Here is a 17761-nt window from a genome sequence, read left to right as displayed (position 1 = left end):
ATGGAACATCCTCCCCTTGGCTTGGTAAATTTAAAGTTGCTCTCAAAATGCATCCTTTTGCAGAATTATTAGGCCATCAATTGTGGTAGTAGGAGGGAACCTGCATCAGACACTGCTGCAGCCAACAGCCACTATTTACCTGTGTTTTGTAAGCTCTCCTGTGAGAATGATGACTGTCCTGTATTATATTGGCGTTCCTTTCAGCTTGTTTTAAATTTTCTTTTATTGTAAATTGCTTTGATTTGCTCTATAACTAAAGGCGGTTTCATTAAGTCCTAATAAAGCAACACAGAGAGGGTACAAAGTATAAGACAAAGTCTAAATCAGCAGATAAAAGCACTAAGAGCCCTCAAAAATAGGGACACAAATCCTTTTAATCATGTAGCTTGAACACCAATCTTGTGTTAATGACCCGGCACAGGGCATGTTTCAGCGCACAGCGCCTGCATTAGGGCTCAATGGATTATTCTTAAACAATTCTGGTTGAAAAGGTCTGATGCACAAAATGGAGATACCTCCTAGCACAATACAAACTGAATGGAGTTCCTTACTCCTCAGTCGGAAGCGAGTCCTTCGCTTCCAACTGTGAGGAGTAAGGAACTACATTCAGTTTTCACTAACGAGCCTTCGCCTGCAGTCTAGAAGCTCGTATGAGATCTCACTTGTTTTAGTGCACGGAGCACTTTATATGCTGTTTGTTTTTCTTATTCTGATTATAGACACCAGTCATTCCAAATGGATGTTTCAGTGCAATTTCAGAGACTACTGATGCAGGCCTTGTTGTCCAAAACACAGCTGTGTCAAGTCTCGTTTGCTTCATAATAAACATTTAGACCATCTGAAGAGTCTGCCTTTTTTGAGTCATCTTCGCTGTTGTGTTCTACATATCCTACTATGCGAGAATTTGCTTCTTCTATGCATACATCGGATTTACATTTACTATATGCAGATACTTTCCGTATCCTTACTGGGCTCATCATCTAAATTTTTTTGTACCTGGGACAATGGAGAATTAACACCCTAATTCTATATATGGTGCTCAAAATTGTGACCACCCAATTTACGCATTCAATTTAATTGATAAACGAGCCAATTAGTGCTGATAATTGGGTTCTAATAATTATTGGTGCTAATTGGCATCAATTTAAATGTGTATATATCTTTAGGTTCCAGGATCCATGCGTAAATTTTACACATGGATCTGAAAATGGGGAACAGCCATAAGAAGGGCATGGGTGGATCAGGGGCTTCCTAAAATTTACTCACAGTTTTCCTGAATAAGGGAGATCTGCACCTATTTTAGGTGTGAGAATTTATACCAGGTTTCATTTGGTGTAAATCTTCATGCCCAAAAGTGGGTGCTTATCTGGATGCCAGATGCTATTTTATAAACGGCACCCAGCTCTGAGTGTTATTTTTTGTTGGTGCTCAAATTTGGGCACACAAGCAAAAGGAAGGAAACAAACACTTCCACAGCAAGTGAGCAATCAAACAAAATGGATGGAAGGCACCAAGGCAAAATTCCAGGTTGTCCAAAAGGCTCAATTTATTCACAAAGTCCAAAAAGTATTTCCATAATACACTCTTCAAATCCAATGTATGGGATGTGCTTGACAACAACACCCAATATAGACTTCAAGTCCAATATACAGGATGCTCTTGATCACAGAACCCAACACGGGCCATGTTTCGGCACTTCTGCCTTCAACTGGGGTCCTGTCAGTGATGCAATGGACTTAAAAGCCAGGAACTTGCAGAAATCACTAGCTTGAAGAAAGCAATGAAGCCATGTTGTGTCCTCTATCAAACAATCCGGTGGCATCATTGGATGTGCGGGGTGAAGATCTGGAGACCAACGCTGATGGAAGTTGTTGCTGTGTCCTGGAGAGCTGTATAGCTGCTGAAGAAAGTTTGCTGTGCAGTTTTGGAGTGCTGGACCATTGCTGACTTGTGCTTTGAGCTGCGCTTCCTGTGCAGGAAGACTGCTGACCCAGCCCATGGTGACATCATCTGGTGCACGGGGTGAAGACTGGGAGATTGACACTGGAGGCGTGGTGCGCCAGAGGATGTGCATTGCCTTTGCTGTTCCAACAAAGGAGCGTGACTAAGGAGGTCCATAGGGTGGACTTTGAACATGTGAAGATTAGTGAGTTAGTTGTTGATTTTAAATATGTGTAAGATTTCAGCTATTGTGGGTCATGGGAGGTATGAGGCTCATTCCTACAGGTGGCCTTTGAGCGGAGACAAGACCGAATTTTAGCCCCTGTGATGATTTCTCTGGTGGGAGAGGAAAAATCTTTCATTTCTGTGAAGATTTGCTTATTGAATGCTCGTTCAGTGAAAAATAAGATGATGCTGATACATGATATTGTTTTCAGTATGCGTTAGATGTGCTTGCAATCACCAAATCTTAGTCAGAGCTGTCTGATATACCTTTTGTGAAATTATGATGCCCTAAGGGCTAAGATTGGGAACGGCAATGTAGAGAGGGTCAACAGGGTGGGGGGGAGTTAGTTTTGTTGATATATCATTCTGCAATGGTTTTTGAGATTGTGTAAGCTGATTGTGTGAATAAGATAAATATATTGGTTGTAAAAAATGTTCAAATTGTTGTTTGTTGTATTGTTCTCCTCTGGCATTGCAGCATGACTGTTCTTTTTTGTGGAATGTTTTTTCTAATCTGCCAGTGGATATGGCTAAGCTTATAGTATTAGGAGATTTCAATTTGTCTATAACACCTAGCATAGAATATGATCATATGCTGTTTGTTGTGTTATCTGTGTTTGGTTTGTCTCAAATAGTAACACACTCTATGCATTCAGCAGGACACATACTTGATTCTGTGTTTGTACCTTCTGCCCTTTTATCAACTAGTGTTCTGTGAGTTGTTCCACAGATTTGGACTGATATTTGATTCTGTTTTCAGCAGTGATGCCTAATTTAGACCAAAATTTTCCTAGAAAATCTTTTATAAAAGGTGTTAGGGCTATGGTTGATGCACAGGCTTTGATGAATGTTTGGACTCCAATGTTGGGTGATGTATCAGCTATGTCAGTTACTGAGATTGCAGACCATTGGAATGAGATTTTAATGGGTGCCCTAGATCAGGTTGCCCCTGTAAAGCTGGTAAAGGTTCGGAACTCATAACCCTATGCCTTGGTTTACATCATGTTTGTGACAACTACGTCATGAGCTGCGTCAAGCAGAGAGAGAGAGAGAGAGTGGAGGACAGATTAAGATATTGAGGTAAAGGAGAGCTATTTAATTAAATTGTATGAATATAAATTGGTTATTACTAGACAGAAAGGGCTATATTATCAAAAAAAGATTAGTGATCCTTTAAATCATCCAAAAGAATTGTATACTCTTGTACGTTCATTGACACAAGTGACTCAGCCTTTGGAATGCAGAACAAGTATATCCATGGGTGACTTTGCTCATTTTTTTGAGATGAAAGTTTCTAAGTTGGTGAATGCTTGTTTGCATAACAAAGGAAGTGATGTCACTGAGCTGAAAGAGAAGGCTAGTTGGGATTCTTTTGCTCTAGTGAATGAGGTAGAAGTAAAGTCAGCGTTACAGTTGTGTAATGGTACTGCCTCTGTTGTGGACCCTTGTAGTCCTGTATTAAAGAAGGAAATGGCAACAGTGGTTGTATCAACACTTACCATCATGATTAATAAATGTTTGCAAGCGGTACAGCTTCTTTATATCTAAAAGTGTCCACAGTTTACCCAAAGGTGAAGAATCCTGCATTGGGATTTAATATCCTTGGTAACTTTTGTCCTATAGCCTCCTTACCTGTACTGGTGAAAGTTATAGAGAAGGTGGTATGTAAACAACTTGATGAGCACTTGGCAGAGAAAAAAAATCTTGATCCATTCCAGTATGGATTCCGCAGGGTCCATAGTACTGAAGGATTGACAGCTGCCATGTTAAATGAGCTATATCGTGGATTAGATCATCACACCAGTTTCCTTTTGGTGTTTCTTGATGTTTCCGCTGCATCAAGTATTGCTGAAATGTCTAGTAGAGTGTGGGATATCGGGATCAGTACTGGAATGGTTTGGTTCTTACCTCCATTATAGGAGGGTCCAAGTGCATGTGGGAGCCTCTTCTCTGAGGCATATGCATACCAGGGTACCACAGGGATCATCCCTGTCTGGGATTTTGTTTAATTTGTATTTGTCACTGTTATGTGATCTTCTGAAGTCATTTGGAGTATCCTATTGGGTTTATGCCAATGGCATTCAGTTCCTTTTACCACTGACAGATTTGGTTCCTGAGATGATAGCCCGGTTGCAGAATATTCTTAATCATGTAAATCAGTGGATGACACTGTTTGGTTCTTAATGTTGCTAAGACTGAGATCTTATTAATAACAGTAGACTCTTTTGGGAGATTTCCTTCTGAAATTGCTCTGACGTTATGATTCATGTAGCCCATGTGGTGATGAATTTGGGGGCTTTGGGGGATTCAGCTCTATCTTTTAAGTCAAAAACACAGTTTATACCAAACCCACAAAATAGCTACCGTGGTGATGCTGGTGGTGCCAGTGTGAGATCAGATGAGACAAAAAGAAAGAGGCCAATCAGGGTCCTCTCTTCTTGTAATGTCAGCATGGTGGGCGGGCAGGGAACTCTGATGTGCCGGCCGGAGTTCGTATGGGAGACTGTGTGCGTCTGCATGCATGCCTGCATGTGCAGGCGGGAGAGGGAGCACAGCTGAACAGAACGAGAGGAGGAGGAATGTCCCAGCCCAGTGGTAAAACAGCAGTAAAAGGTAGGCATCTGTTTTACTGGGGGTGCAGGGATTACTACCGCTCCCGCAGTGCAGGATAATAATTGCTTTTTGTGCCTATGGTAAAACCTGGAAATTTTTCATTTTACCCACTGTATAACAGCTACCCTCTCCCGTGTCATTCTCTAGTGTTTATTCTTGTACTATTCTTTGAATGCTTTCTTCCGTTGTTCTGGCACTTCGCTTAACACAGACTATCTCTGCTTCAAAAAGCATGTGAAAGCTTGGCTCTTCAATCAGGCCTTTAACGGAAGAAGTAAATGACACCGGCTGAACATACTCTAGCAGGACAAGTTTATCCACTCCTACCCTGGCTAAGATAATGTTTAAAAGCAACTTTCTTTAAACTAGACACTTTTCTTATTCCTGTTACTCTATCTTATCTATCTATATGTTCCATCTTTGCATACACCCTATGCTGTCTATTAAAATGTTTTATTGTGTATTGTGTTGGCATTGTAATGTAGCATACTATGCCATACTTTGTATTGTTGTTTGAATATTTTTACTGCTGTAATTCTTTATTGCTTATGTTTGACTTATTCTTGCTGTACACCGCCATGAGTGAATTCCTTCAAAAAGGCGGTAAATAAATCCTAATCTCTCTATATAAAACGCACCTCCAACTTTCTAATGAAGCCTCACTTTCCCAACGTTCTAAAGTGAGGCGGCTGAGAACACTTTTTTGCTCCATGAGTGTCTGCCCCGCCCACGCGTCAAACGTAATGACGTTGAGGGCAGAGCAATGACACAGCAAATAACAGCGCTCAACCTAAAATGACGTCCCATTAGAAGGTTGGAAACATACTATCCGCCCTCTTCCCCCACCCCCCAAAGTCGCCGACCGTCACCAAAACACCCCCCCCCCCAAGGTTGCCACCGCTAACACACGGAACAAAACCCCCCAGCACGTCCCCCCGCCCACCAAAGTCGCCGCCCATCACCAAAACACCCCCCCCCCCCAAGGTTGACACTGCAAACACACTGAACGGCACACCCCTGCAAACACCAACCCAGGCAGGGGAGGAGTAGAATCGCTCCAGGTTGCCACCGCAAACACACATAACACCCCCCCCCCCCCCCCAGCAAACAACAACCCAGGTAGGGGGAGGAGTAGAATTGCTCAAGACTGCTGCCAGGGGCGTAGCCACGGCCGGCCCTAGACGGGCCCTGCCAGCCCACTTTTCCTCCACCGCGCCAGCCCCAGCTTCCATTGCCGGCCACTGCTGCTTTTCATGTTGAGCAGCAGGGCCGGTGCTACAAAAAAAGAAGCAATCAGCTGACTAACCTGAGCGCAAACAACAAAAAATGTAAAAACAAACAACAAAAAAAAACAACGCAGCACCGCAGGCAGCCTTGAGCCATTGGCTGCTGGCTGTGCAGGCTCTGCCCGTCTCTTATGTCACTGCCCCTACGTCGCTCCGGGGGCAGTGACGTAAGAGACGGGAGGAGCCTGCACAGCCAGCAGCCAATGCCTCAAGGCTGCCTGCGGTGCCACGTTTTTACATTTTCTTAAACATTTTTTGTAGTTAGCGCTCAGGACAGCTGAGCGCTTCTTTTTATAGCACTAGCCTTAGGAGTACCAAAGATACAACATCAAGTGGCAGGGCGGCCCGGAGGAGGAGAAGGTGGGTGTGTACCAGGCAGGGGAGGAGTCACGAAGATTGCCGATCAAGAGGCAGGGAGGGACAGAAGAGGAGGAGGTAAACATCAGTGCTAGCAGGCACGGGGAGGAGTACCGAAGAACGGGATCAAGTGGCAGGGAGGGCTGGAGGAGGAGGAGGTGGGGAGAGAGGGAGGGTGGCCCCTGGCAGGGAAGCAGGCAATGAGGGAGGGGGGGCCACCCTGGCACACACTCTCCTTCACCTGGCACACACTCTCCTTCATACACACTCTCTCTCTCTCTCTCACAAACACACTCACACACACTCACTCTCTTTCTGTCACTAACACACACTTAAATCTGGGAGAGGGAGGGGAGGGAGGCGCCCCACTCTGGCACATACGCTCATTCCCCCACACTCACTCTCTCTCTGTCACAAACACACACTTGCACCTGGGAGGGAGGGGGCCACCCTGGCGGACGGGGGCCACCCTGGCACACACTCTCATTCTTACACACACTCACATTCCCATACACACACTCTCTCACAGAGACACTCGCACACAGTCTCACTCTCTCACACTCACAAACATACACTTGCACCTGGCAGGAGAAGGAGGGGGCCACATCTGAGGGAGGGGGGCCCATCCTGCCACACACTCTCATTTTCACACTCACTTTCATTCCCACACACACATTCTCTCACAAACACACTCACACACACTCACTCTCTCACAAATACACACTTACACATGGCAGGGAGACAGGGAGGGGGGCACCTTGCAGAAGGGGGGACCATTCTGGCACACACTCATTCTCACACACACTCTCATTCCCACACACACACACTCTCTCTCAGAGACACTCGCGCACAGTCTCACTCTCTCTCTCACACAGACACTCGAACACAGTCTCACTCTCTCTCTCCCAATCACTGTATCTGTGTGAAACGCACTCACACTCACTATGTCACACATACGCACTTCCACACACATCACACACACACTCATTCTCACAGACACACTCACACCCACACTCACTCACTCTCTGTCACACACACACACTCGCACATTCACTCTCTCTCTCTCTCTCTCTCTCTCTCTCACACACACTCGCTCTCACACACACTCTCTTAAAAATACACACTCCAAGGAAAACCTTGCTAGCGCCTGTTTCATTTGTTTCAGAAACGGGCCTTTTTTACTAGTAAATAAATAAAGCTTTAAAGTAAATTCCTGGCTCAGAACAATCCCTGGACTGGTCTTGTAATTTGTAGAAGTGGGTTTGAGTTGCAAAGAGAGAGGATCTAAGGATCAGAATTCTAGCATGATAAACCAGATAAGGAGAGTGTTGCCTTCTTGAAGATGTACCCAGGTCCCCTGCACAGCAAAGATAAGAAGCAGTGACCTATGCCATGCCATTAGGGGCTATTCACGGAGGAGGAGAAAGGAAACAAGTACCCATCTGTACAGAGCTAGAGGGGTCAGTGGAGAGAGTAGCAAGCACTGGAGCTTAGGTATAGCAGGGTGTTCTCAGTGAAAGGAAATCCATTTATCCAAAGGGAGCCTTTAGTTATAAAGAGGATCTCAGCAGAGATCTAGAAAAAGAGCAACAGCTCCATTCTCTGTGGGTATTACCATGTGATCACTGTCCTCTCTCCAAAAGCAATTTCTGCTTACAGTAATACTGTTTTGAAAATATCCCCATGATCTATAGTTCTCTTACAAAGTAATCAACCCATTAGTGTTTTCAGCAGTACTAAAATTATACCACCTGATTAGATATTTTAACAGTTCTTGGCCTTCGTACCCCTCCTCTGCCTGCCCAGTTTTCCTAGTTATATATTGATGTTGTGTAATCATGCAGTGTGTGCTTCAGGTCTGACCACGCATAACGAATACCCATTACAGGCAGCTCTGTAGCATGTGCCTATGTCTCTGAGGCTCTCAGAATTATTAGGCAATGACTAGCTGGTTATTCACAGCTGATACAGCTCCTCATCAAATCTCCCCATCCCCCTGACATTTTCCAGGCCATTTTAAGAAATGCCTTTGTGCAAATAAAATTAAATGTGAGCTTCATGGACTACCATAAACTACATGTACTGTAAAAAGAGACTTACTAAGTGCAAGTGAGAAACTGAATATATAATTGAGAAAATGATTTTTCACTTTAATGATGAGCATTCAAACATAGGGTGAAATCAACTGAGTATATTTATTAAAAGGTTTTTCCCATTTTGAGTTACATTTAAGTTTTAGGGGGAACAAATTGTACAAAACACCTGCCAAACAATGTGCTTTCAAAACTGTGAAACAGTGGATATTTTGCTCAAAGATTTTATTTTCTGCAACTGCCTGACATTCCCTCTCAGTCTCAGCCCCCTCCACGCCACCCAACCCTTCTCACTACTTTTACTAAGAACATAAGAATAGCCATATTGGGTCAGACCAATGGTCCATCTAGCCCAGTATCCTGCTTCTAACAGTGGTCAATCCAGGTCACATATACCTGGGAGAAACCCAAATAGTAGCAGAATTCCATGCTACTAATCCGAGGGTAAGCAGTGACTTCCCCATGTCTATCTCAATAACAGACTGTGGACTTTTCATCTAGGAACTTGTCTAAGCCTTTTTTAAACCCAGATACGCTAACCGCTGTTACCACATACTCTGGTAACAAGTTCCAGAGCTTAACTATTCGTTGAGTGAAAAAATATTTACTCCTATTTGTTTTAAAAGTATTTCCAAGTATCTACATTGAGTGTCCCCTAGTCTTTATATTAATTGAAAGAGTAAAAAATTGATTTACTTCTTCACCACTCAGGATTTTGTAGACCTCAATCATATCTCCCCTCAGCCATCTCTTTTTCAAGCTGAAGATCCTAACCTCTTTAGCATTTCCTCATATGAGAGGAATTTCATCCCCTTTATCATTTTGGTCGCTCTTCTTTGAACCTTTTCTAATTCCACTATATCTTTTTTGAGATATGGCAACCAGAATTGAACATAATATTCAAGGTGAGGTTGCACTATGGAGCGATATAGAGGCATTTTAGTGTTCTTGGTCTTATTTACCATCCCTTTCCTAATAATTCCTAGCATTCTGTTTGCTTTTTTTTGGCTGCTACCACACACTAGGCAAATGATTTCAGCAACTTTCTTCAAATAAATCACCTTACTTTCTAATTCTTCCTACTTTCTTACTCATCTATATGTTACAACTTTGCCTTACCCCTCACTACCAATTATAATGTTCTAGTACATGTGGAGGGGCATAATTGAACGAAAACGTCTATCTCCATGGGCGTTTATCTCCGAGAACGGGTCCGTGAAGGGGTGGACCGAACCGTATTTTCGAAAAAAATAGACGTCCATGTTTTATTCGACAATTTGTGAGCTGGGCGTTTTTGTTTTTCAGTGATAATGGAAAATGAAAGCGCCCAGCTCAAAAACGAATAAATCCAAGGCATTTGTTCGTGGGAGGGGCCAGGATTCGTAGTGCACTGGTCCCCCTCACATGCCAGGACACCAACCGGGCACCCTAGGGGGCACTTTTACAAAAACAAAAAAAAAGGTAAAAGAGCTCCCAGGTGCACAGCACCCTTCCCTTGTGTGTTGAGCCCCCCAAATCCCTCTCAAAACCCACTGCCCACAAGTCTACACCATTATTATAGCCCTAAGGGGTGAAGGGGGGCACCTACATGTGGGTACAGTGGGTTTGGGGGGGTTGGACGACTAAGCATTAAGCAGCACAATTGTAACAGGTAGGGGGGGATGGGCCTGGGTCCACCTGCCTGAAGTCTACTGCACCCCCTAACAACTGCTCCAGGGACCTGCATACTGCTGCCAGGGAGGTGGGTATGACATTTGAGGGTGAAAATAAAAAGTTGTGAAACATCATTTTTTGTGGTGGGAGGGGGTTAGTGACCACTGGGGGAGTCAGGGGAGGTCATCCCCGATTCCCTCTGGGGGTTATCTGGTCATTTAGGGCACTTTTGGGGGCCTTATTCGTGAAAAAACAGGGTCCAGGAAAAGTGCCCTAAATTCTAGCTACAAACGCATACTATTTTTCCATTATCGGCGAAAGGCACCCATCTCTCCTCGGCCGATAACCATGCCCCAGTTCCACCTTCGCCATACCTCCGACACGCTCCCGTCAACTTTGTACGCTTCCGCGATGGAGTGCAGTTGAAAACGTCCAAAATCGGCTTTCCATTATACCGATTTATTCGTTTTTGTGAGATAAACGTCTATCTCCCGATTTGGGTCGAAATCTAGGCGTTTTTCTCTTTCAGTTATAAGGTGGATTGTGTTGTCATTGCAAGTAGTACACCATGCCATATTTTGTATTGTTGTTCGAATACTTTTACTGCTCTAATTGCCTACTGCTCATGTTTGATCTATTCTTACTGTACACCGCCTTGAGTGAATTCCTTCAAAAAGGCAGTAAATAAATCCTAATAATAATAATAAAGAATAAATATTGTGTACAATGACACCTAGATCTTTTTCTTGAGTTCTGACTCCTAAAGTGGACCCTAACATCAGATAAGTATGATTAGGATTATTCTTCCCAATGTGCATCACTTTGCATTTGTCCACATAAAATTTCAGCTGACATTTGGATGCTCAGTCTTCCAGTTTCCTAATGTCTTCTTGCAATTTTTCACAATCTACATGTGTTTTGACCACTTTGAATAGTTTTGTGTCATCTGCAAATTTAATCTCCTCACTTGTCGTTCCAATTTCCAGATCATTTATAAATATGTTAAATAGCACTGGTCCCAGTACAGATCCTTGTGGCACTCCACTATTCACCTGAGCTGTAGCTAGGTGGAGCACCAAGGTAGCAACTGCTCCCCCAAACGGACTTCAGGCAGTGACGGTGCCTAATTTTCAGGTGGTCCATCGCACCTACGCAGTGCATGTGTGCGCCTCACTGCTCCCCCTGGCATCACAACCTGGCTACACTTCTGCTATTCACCCTCCTCTATTGAGAAAAATGACCATTTAAACCTTCCTTCTGTTTTGTGTCCAACAACCAATTCCTAATCCACAACAAAGCACTGCCTCCTATCCCATGATGCTTTAATTTTCTCAGGGTATGTACTGACAGGTTTCTTTGTTCCCCTTCCACAGCCAGGACAGGGAGGTGAGGAGGAGACCTACCCAGCCCCATCTTCTTCTTCTATAAAAGAAAGTGATGGGACATCAAGATACCTCCTCCTAACCATATTGAGAGGGGGACTAGGAATGCCACAAGTCCCCGATGAGCCTGCTGTGAACTACTGGCAGGAAGACTGGGACTACATAAATCCCCTTTTAGCCTGTCAGAGACTATCAGGAGAGGGTAGCAAGGAGAAACAGCAGAAGCTATCCTTGTATCTCTCTTGCCACCTCTCTTTCCATTCTATTACTCCTCACAGCTACCCTGTTTCCCCGAAAATAAGACATCCCCTGAAAATAAGACCTAGTAGAGGTTTTGCTGAATTGCTAAATATAAGGCCTCCCCCGAAAGTAAGACCTAGCAAAGTTTTTGTTTGGCCCCGATGGGACATGGACACAGAAACAGAAACCATAATTTTTTTCGCTGCAACCCAAAGACGAAATAACATTAAAGAAATGCAAGAAACAAGACTGAGGTGGAAAATATATCGTCCAGCGGACTCCTACCACCCTCCTTCACGTTTTTGTGAAGAACAACTACCAGTAAGTGAGCCTGGAACGAAAAGAAACATCCCCCTTGCAGAAATAATAAAAGAAAAGAAAATGAGCAACCGAGCCCTTTCGGTGCTGCTCCATCGCCCAAGGGCTAAGTCAGACTAGAAGGATGGAAAGTGTTGCAAATGTACAGGAGGAGCGCATAAAGCACCACCAATGGGGAACGGAGCTACCATAGAATTTTTTTTTTTACGTAATACAGTAGGGATGATCCTGCGCCCTAAGCCCTCTCACAACCTCCCAAGACCCCCAGCCAGAGCAGCCCGGCCCCACATTCCATTACCTTCCCTAGTGCATACCCCTCCTCCATTCCCAGCCCGGCCAGGGTGGCTCTGCTCCGCTCGAGTCCTGCGGTCACTGTGGGCAGATAGGCGAGCCACGGCCTACTCCTGTAGGATACCGCCCCCCACTTCAATACTGTTCCCGACTGCCACAGTCCCCTTACTACTCCTGAATAAGACATCCCCTGAAAATAAGACCTAGCGCATCTTTGGGAGCAAAAATTAATATAAGACACTGTCTTATTTTCGGGGAAACACGGTAGTTAGTGATTGTCATCTGCTGTTAGAAATGGCCACTAGATGGCAGAATGACCAACAACATCATCCCAGTCTTGAAGCATCCCCTTCCCCTCTTCTATAACTGAAATTGTTGCTTCCAGCTAGAAATGAATACTTACTACTACTACTTGACATTTCTAAAGCGCTACTAGGGTTACGCAGCGCTGTACAATTTAACATAGAAGGACAGTCCCTGCTCAAAGGAGCTTACAATCTAAAGGACAAATGTATAGTCAGTCAAATAGAGACAGTCTACATTTCCTGAGAGGTATAAAGGTTAGGTGCCGAAAGCAACACTGAAGAGGTGGGCTTTGAGCAAGCTAGAAAACTAGAGAATGACAGCGACAAAGTTTGTCCACGCCCCCTCAGGTTGTCTCCGTTCCCACCCCATCCCACCCCCGTGGGCTCTGTCCTCATCTGCAAAAGCCTTATGATTTTATATTTTATATTTAAATTTTTATTAAAGTATAAAAAGGAACAATATGCTGTGCAATTGTTGTGTATAAATTACAAATAAAAAACAATGAGCAGCTATAAACAACCATCCTTCCCACCACAACCCTCTACCCTTCCAACCCAACAATAGGCGATTTCTACTACACCAAGGAATCTTAATTTACACTGTTAAAATGTCCAGGGGTATAAAATACAACCCGTTCTATATGCCCTAGAAGGAAAAATATGCCCTATGAAGCACTGTTATGTTTTTTTCAATTTGTCAATAAATAAGAAGTCATCAACAATCTCAGGATTCAATCTAGCTCTCCTGTCTTCCACAGTCCTTCCTGGAATAGAAGTTGTCTTCTTAGAAGATGTGCAGGATGTACAGGTCTTCTGCAGCAGAACACACACATTCACTAAGAATGCCTGTATTACTAACTTGAAGCACTAATATTATGCCGTCATCTAGCTAATAATTACTAAATGTATTCATTGGCATAATACTACAAGGTGTGTTTGTAGCATTTGGGTTTCTGCCGGGTACTTGTGACCTGGCTTGGCCACTGTTTGGAAAACAGGATACTGGGCTAGATGGACCATTGGTTTGACCCAGTATGGCTACTCTCTGTTCTTATGTGTATGAAGTGCTTTACAGACACGTATAATCAGTGCGTTTTTTTCCAGCAAAAAAGGTGCTGGTACTCAAATGCTAGGCCACCCTTCAAGGGTGGGGTGGTCACTGAGGGACCAACCCCACAATAGCCAGGCCCCCTGCAACCAGTCACAGAACATACGTCAAGGCAGAATTGGTATGTAGAGCCTGAGCTCTCTCATTAAAACTTGGGGTCCATGGGCCAATTTTAGCAGACAATGGAAAAGGTGCCGGTACTCAGTACCCCCAAGTACCCCCTCAAAAAAAGCCCTGCATATAATAGTCCCTGCTCCTTGGCGCTTACAGTCTAGTCAAGACACACAGACAAGACACACAACAAAAAGAAGTAGTAAACTCAATTTACATGAAAAACCCTTGATAGGGAAGATGTAAACAGCTACAGCTGTGATTAATTAAGGGACAGCTTTTCATTGAGTACAGCTGCAAGACTTGAGATATCTTTGGAGTTAAATTAATAAGATAACCATTGAAGTAGACGAGAGATTTTTCATATTATCTGGAGACAGATGTGCACCTGAAAAGCTGCTTTCATTCTCCAACTGGTTGTCTTTTCACAGCTAAATAAGCATTTTTCTTTGCCTGCAGTTTGGGTCGACCGTGGAAGGGATTATGAGAGAACAGCAATAACCTGAACTATTTTGCGAAATCGAATATATCCACCCTGGCGATTCAGCTCAAACCCGGCCAAATCCAAGGCATTTGGTCATGGGAGGGGCCAGCATTTGTAGTGCACTGGTCCCCCTGACATGCTAGGACACCAACCGGGCACCCTAGGGGGCACTGCAGTGGACTTCAAAAATTGCTCCCAGTTGCATACCTCCCTTACCTTGTGTGCTGAGCCCCCCCAAATCCCCCCCCAAACCCATTCCCCACAACTGTACACCACTACAAATCAAGGTAAGGTATACACAAAAAGTGGCACATATGAGTTGTCTTGTTGGGCAGACTGGATGGACCGTGCAGGTCTTTTTCTGCCGTCATCTATTATGTTACTATGTTACTACCATAGCCCTTAGGGATGAAGGGGGGCACCTACATGTGGGTACAGTGGGTTTGGGGGGGAGGTTGGAGGGCTCCCATTTATCACCACAAGTGTAACAGGTAGGGGGGGATGGACCTGGGTCCACCTGCCTGAAGTGCACTGCACCCACTAAAACTGCTTCAGGGACCTGCATACTGCTGTCATGGAGCTGGGTATGATATTTGAGGCTGGCATAGAGGCTGGAAAAAATATTTAAAAAAAAATTTTTTTGAGAGTGGGAGGGGGTTAGTGACCACTGGGGGAGTAAGGGGAGGTCATCCCCGATTCCCTCCGGTGGTCATCTGGTCATTTAGGGCACATTTTTGTGTATTGGTCATAAGAAAAAAAAGGACCAGGTAAAATCGTCCAAGTGTTCATCAGGGACGCCCTTCTTTTTTCCATTATTGGTCGAGGACGCCCATGTGTTAGGCATGCCCAAGTCCTGCCTTCGCTATGCCTCTGACACGCCCCCGTGAACTTTGGTCGCCCCCACGACAGAAAGCAGTTGAGGACGCCCAAAATTGGCTTTCGATTATGCCGATTTGGGCGACCCTGTGAGAAGGACGCCCATCTTGCGATTTGTGTCAAAAGATAGGCGCCCTTCTCTTTCGAAAATAAGCCTGAAAGTGAGCCTCTCTAGTCCATTGTATGAGCTGAGGCCAGTAGGTGGAGCTTGCTGCAGTTTTAGTACACCCAAAACAATAGCAAACGCTATTGAAAACAATAGCAAAAGATTATTAGAAATAAGGGCCTGCCTATGCGTGGTCCATCTGTAACATGTCTAAAGCTGTTTCAGTTGGATAGGTAGTGCCTTAAAAAGTGGAGGAGAAAAGTTTTGTTGTTGTGTTTTTTTACTTATTGGACAGCTTTTTAATTTATTTGAAAGCTTACCATATGTTGATATAAATACCATGAAATCAAAACTGAATATCACTAAAACAGATTTAAAAATTATTGTAGCTGGTAGAAACAGCAATTATAAACTCTATGTGCTCATTTTTTTTACACCATTCTATACAATACAGATTTGCCAAATTTCAGTGAGGATATTCTGTTTCCTTATGGGTTCATCTTAACTGTTGTTTTAACCTGCCTTGGTAAGCCTGGTGTTATAAAGATGATGGAATATATTGAAATTAAAAGAAAGAAGAATTACACTGTCTTTTCATTGGAGCACATGGAATCACATATTCATCTGTTTTGTGGAAGATTATCTTTTAGATAAATAAATAGATTATTCTGTTTTGAACAAGTTTCAGCGGCAAGTTGTTTTATAAGTCACAATAAAAATAAATATGTTGTTTCATGCAGATCTATTTTGTTTAAACATAACTAAGTGGGCTGTAAGCCCCTAATGCAGTCCAGAACTAGGCACAGGCATGGCCACTAGGCGTATTCTACAAACTGGCAAAGCATGTTCTATAAACCATGCCTAAATCTAAGCGTCATATACAGAATATAGTCCTATGTGTGAAACTGACCTTACTTGGTATTCTTTGAAATGTAGATGCAAAATCATAGTCCTCGCACCCCGGATATTTAAAACCATTTAAACAGCCAGGAATGGTTCCTGGCTGGTTAAATGGCAATTAACTGGATAATCCGGCAATATTCAACAGGAGATCACCGCTTATCTCCCGCGGAATATTGTCAGTTAGCTCTTAGTGGATGACCGATTATATCATGCATTATAACCATCTATCTGCTAATATTCAGCACATCACCAGCTAAGTTTGTTAGCCAAATTAGGTGACCGAAATAGTAGGAATATTTTTGGCCAGTTTAAGCTTAACTGGCCAGTGCTGAATATCAGCTTAGCTGGCCAAAAAACACCCAGATACTGGTCACCGGAAATGGCCCAGCATTGAATATCCGCACTGACTGTTGACTGTGGGAATTAGGTGGGCTCCCTCCCGCAGTCTGACTATCAGGCCCATAGTGAGTAGCTGAAAGGAGGCATGGGCAGGTCAAGGGTATACCCAGGACTTTCGCACACAAGTTATAAAATACATGCAGTTGCATGCCTAACTGTCTTTGGGTGTAAGTGCTTGCTCCTAAGGTTAGACGTATCAATGCAGACTTATGCTAGCATTCTATGATGGTAGTTACACAATGAACTGCCATTACAGAATTGGCGCCTAACTTTAGGTGACCTTTCTTGAATCTACCCTATATGGGCAGCTGAATGTTGCAACATCAGCATTGTCTTGCTTAATTCTAGGTTCAACTCTTCCTAACAACCTTGTCAGATCGTGGTCATGGCTGTCTATTGCTTCTGCCATTGTGTCTCTGGTCTGTGATCACTTCCACTTTTGGCAATCCTTCTACCACTTCTTTATGAAAGATATAAATTATAAATTAATTTGAGAACGCCCTTTTATGTTTCAGAGTGTACAATTTTGGAATGGTATTCCGATGGAAATTCAAAAAGCAGAATCTTACTTTCTTTTCTTTTTGTTTTTTATTTATGTTTTTCAATATCAATACAAAGAGAATACATTAAAAAAATGTATAATCAACATTTATCACTGTAATTTCCTAAAAGGTTAACATAATGCAACCAATGCAACTAGCATTCCCACATTGACTTTTATGTGTTATATAGAACATCTAGAGTTCCTTTTCACCCACTTGCACCCTAGACATCCATACCTAAATGAGAAGAAAACTAGCATATCAGTCACTCACTCCGCATACTCACATCCCCATCCTAACCCTCCCTTCTACCCTCACCCAACCCCATCTGTCTTGTGGTATCCGGAAAGCAGGAGAATTCAAAATATCCAAAAGCATCTTACTTTCTTTTTAGAAAGGCCTTGACAACTTATCTCTTTTCTAAACAGTGATTGTAAATTAGGTACATATGTCTCATCCAGCTAGGTAGGAATGATATTTGTATTAGGATGATTGATACTACGTGTTGTTGTTTTGTGCTGTTTATTG

General features: G+C 43.4%; 1 protein-coding gene across 1 annotated transcript in view; it reads left to right on the top strand.

Moving 5' to 3' along the window:
* The window catches only part of LMNTD1 (lamin tail domain containing 1), a 440913-nt gene that overhangs the window by 240063 nt on the left and 183089 nt on the right, over positions 1–17761 (top strand). The window lies entirely within an intron of this gene.

This window comes from Microcaecilia unicolor, chromosome 9 (genome assembly GCF_901765095.1).
Source record: "Microcaecilia unicolor chromosome 9, aMicUni1.1, whole genome shotgun sequence".
Lineage (NCBI taxonomy): Eukaryota > Metazoa > Chordata > Amphibia > Gymnophiona > Siphonopidae > Microcaecilia > Microcaecilia unicolor.
The sequence above is the reverse complement of the archived record's forward strand: the minus strand, read 5'-3'. Positions and strand labels throughout refer to the sequence as shown.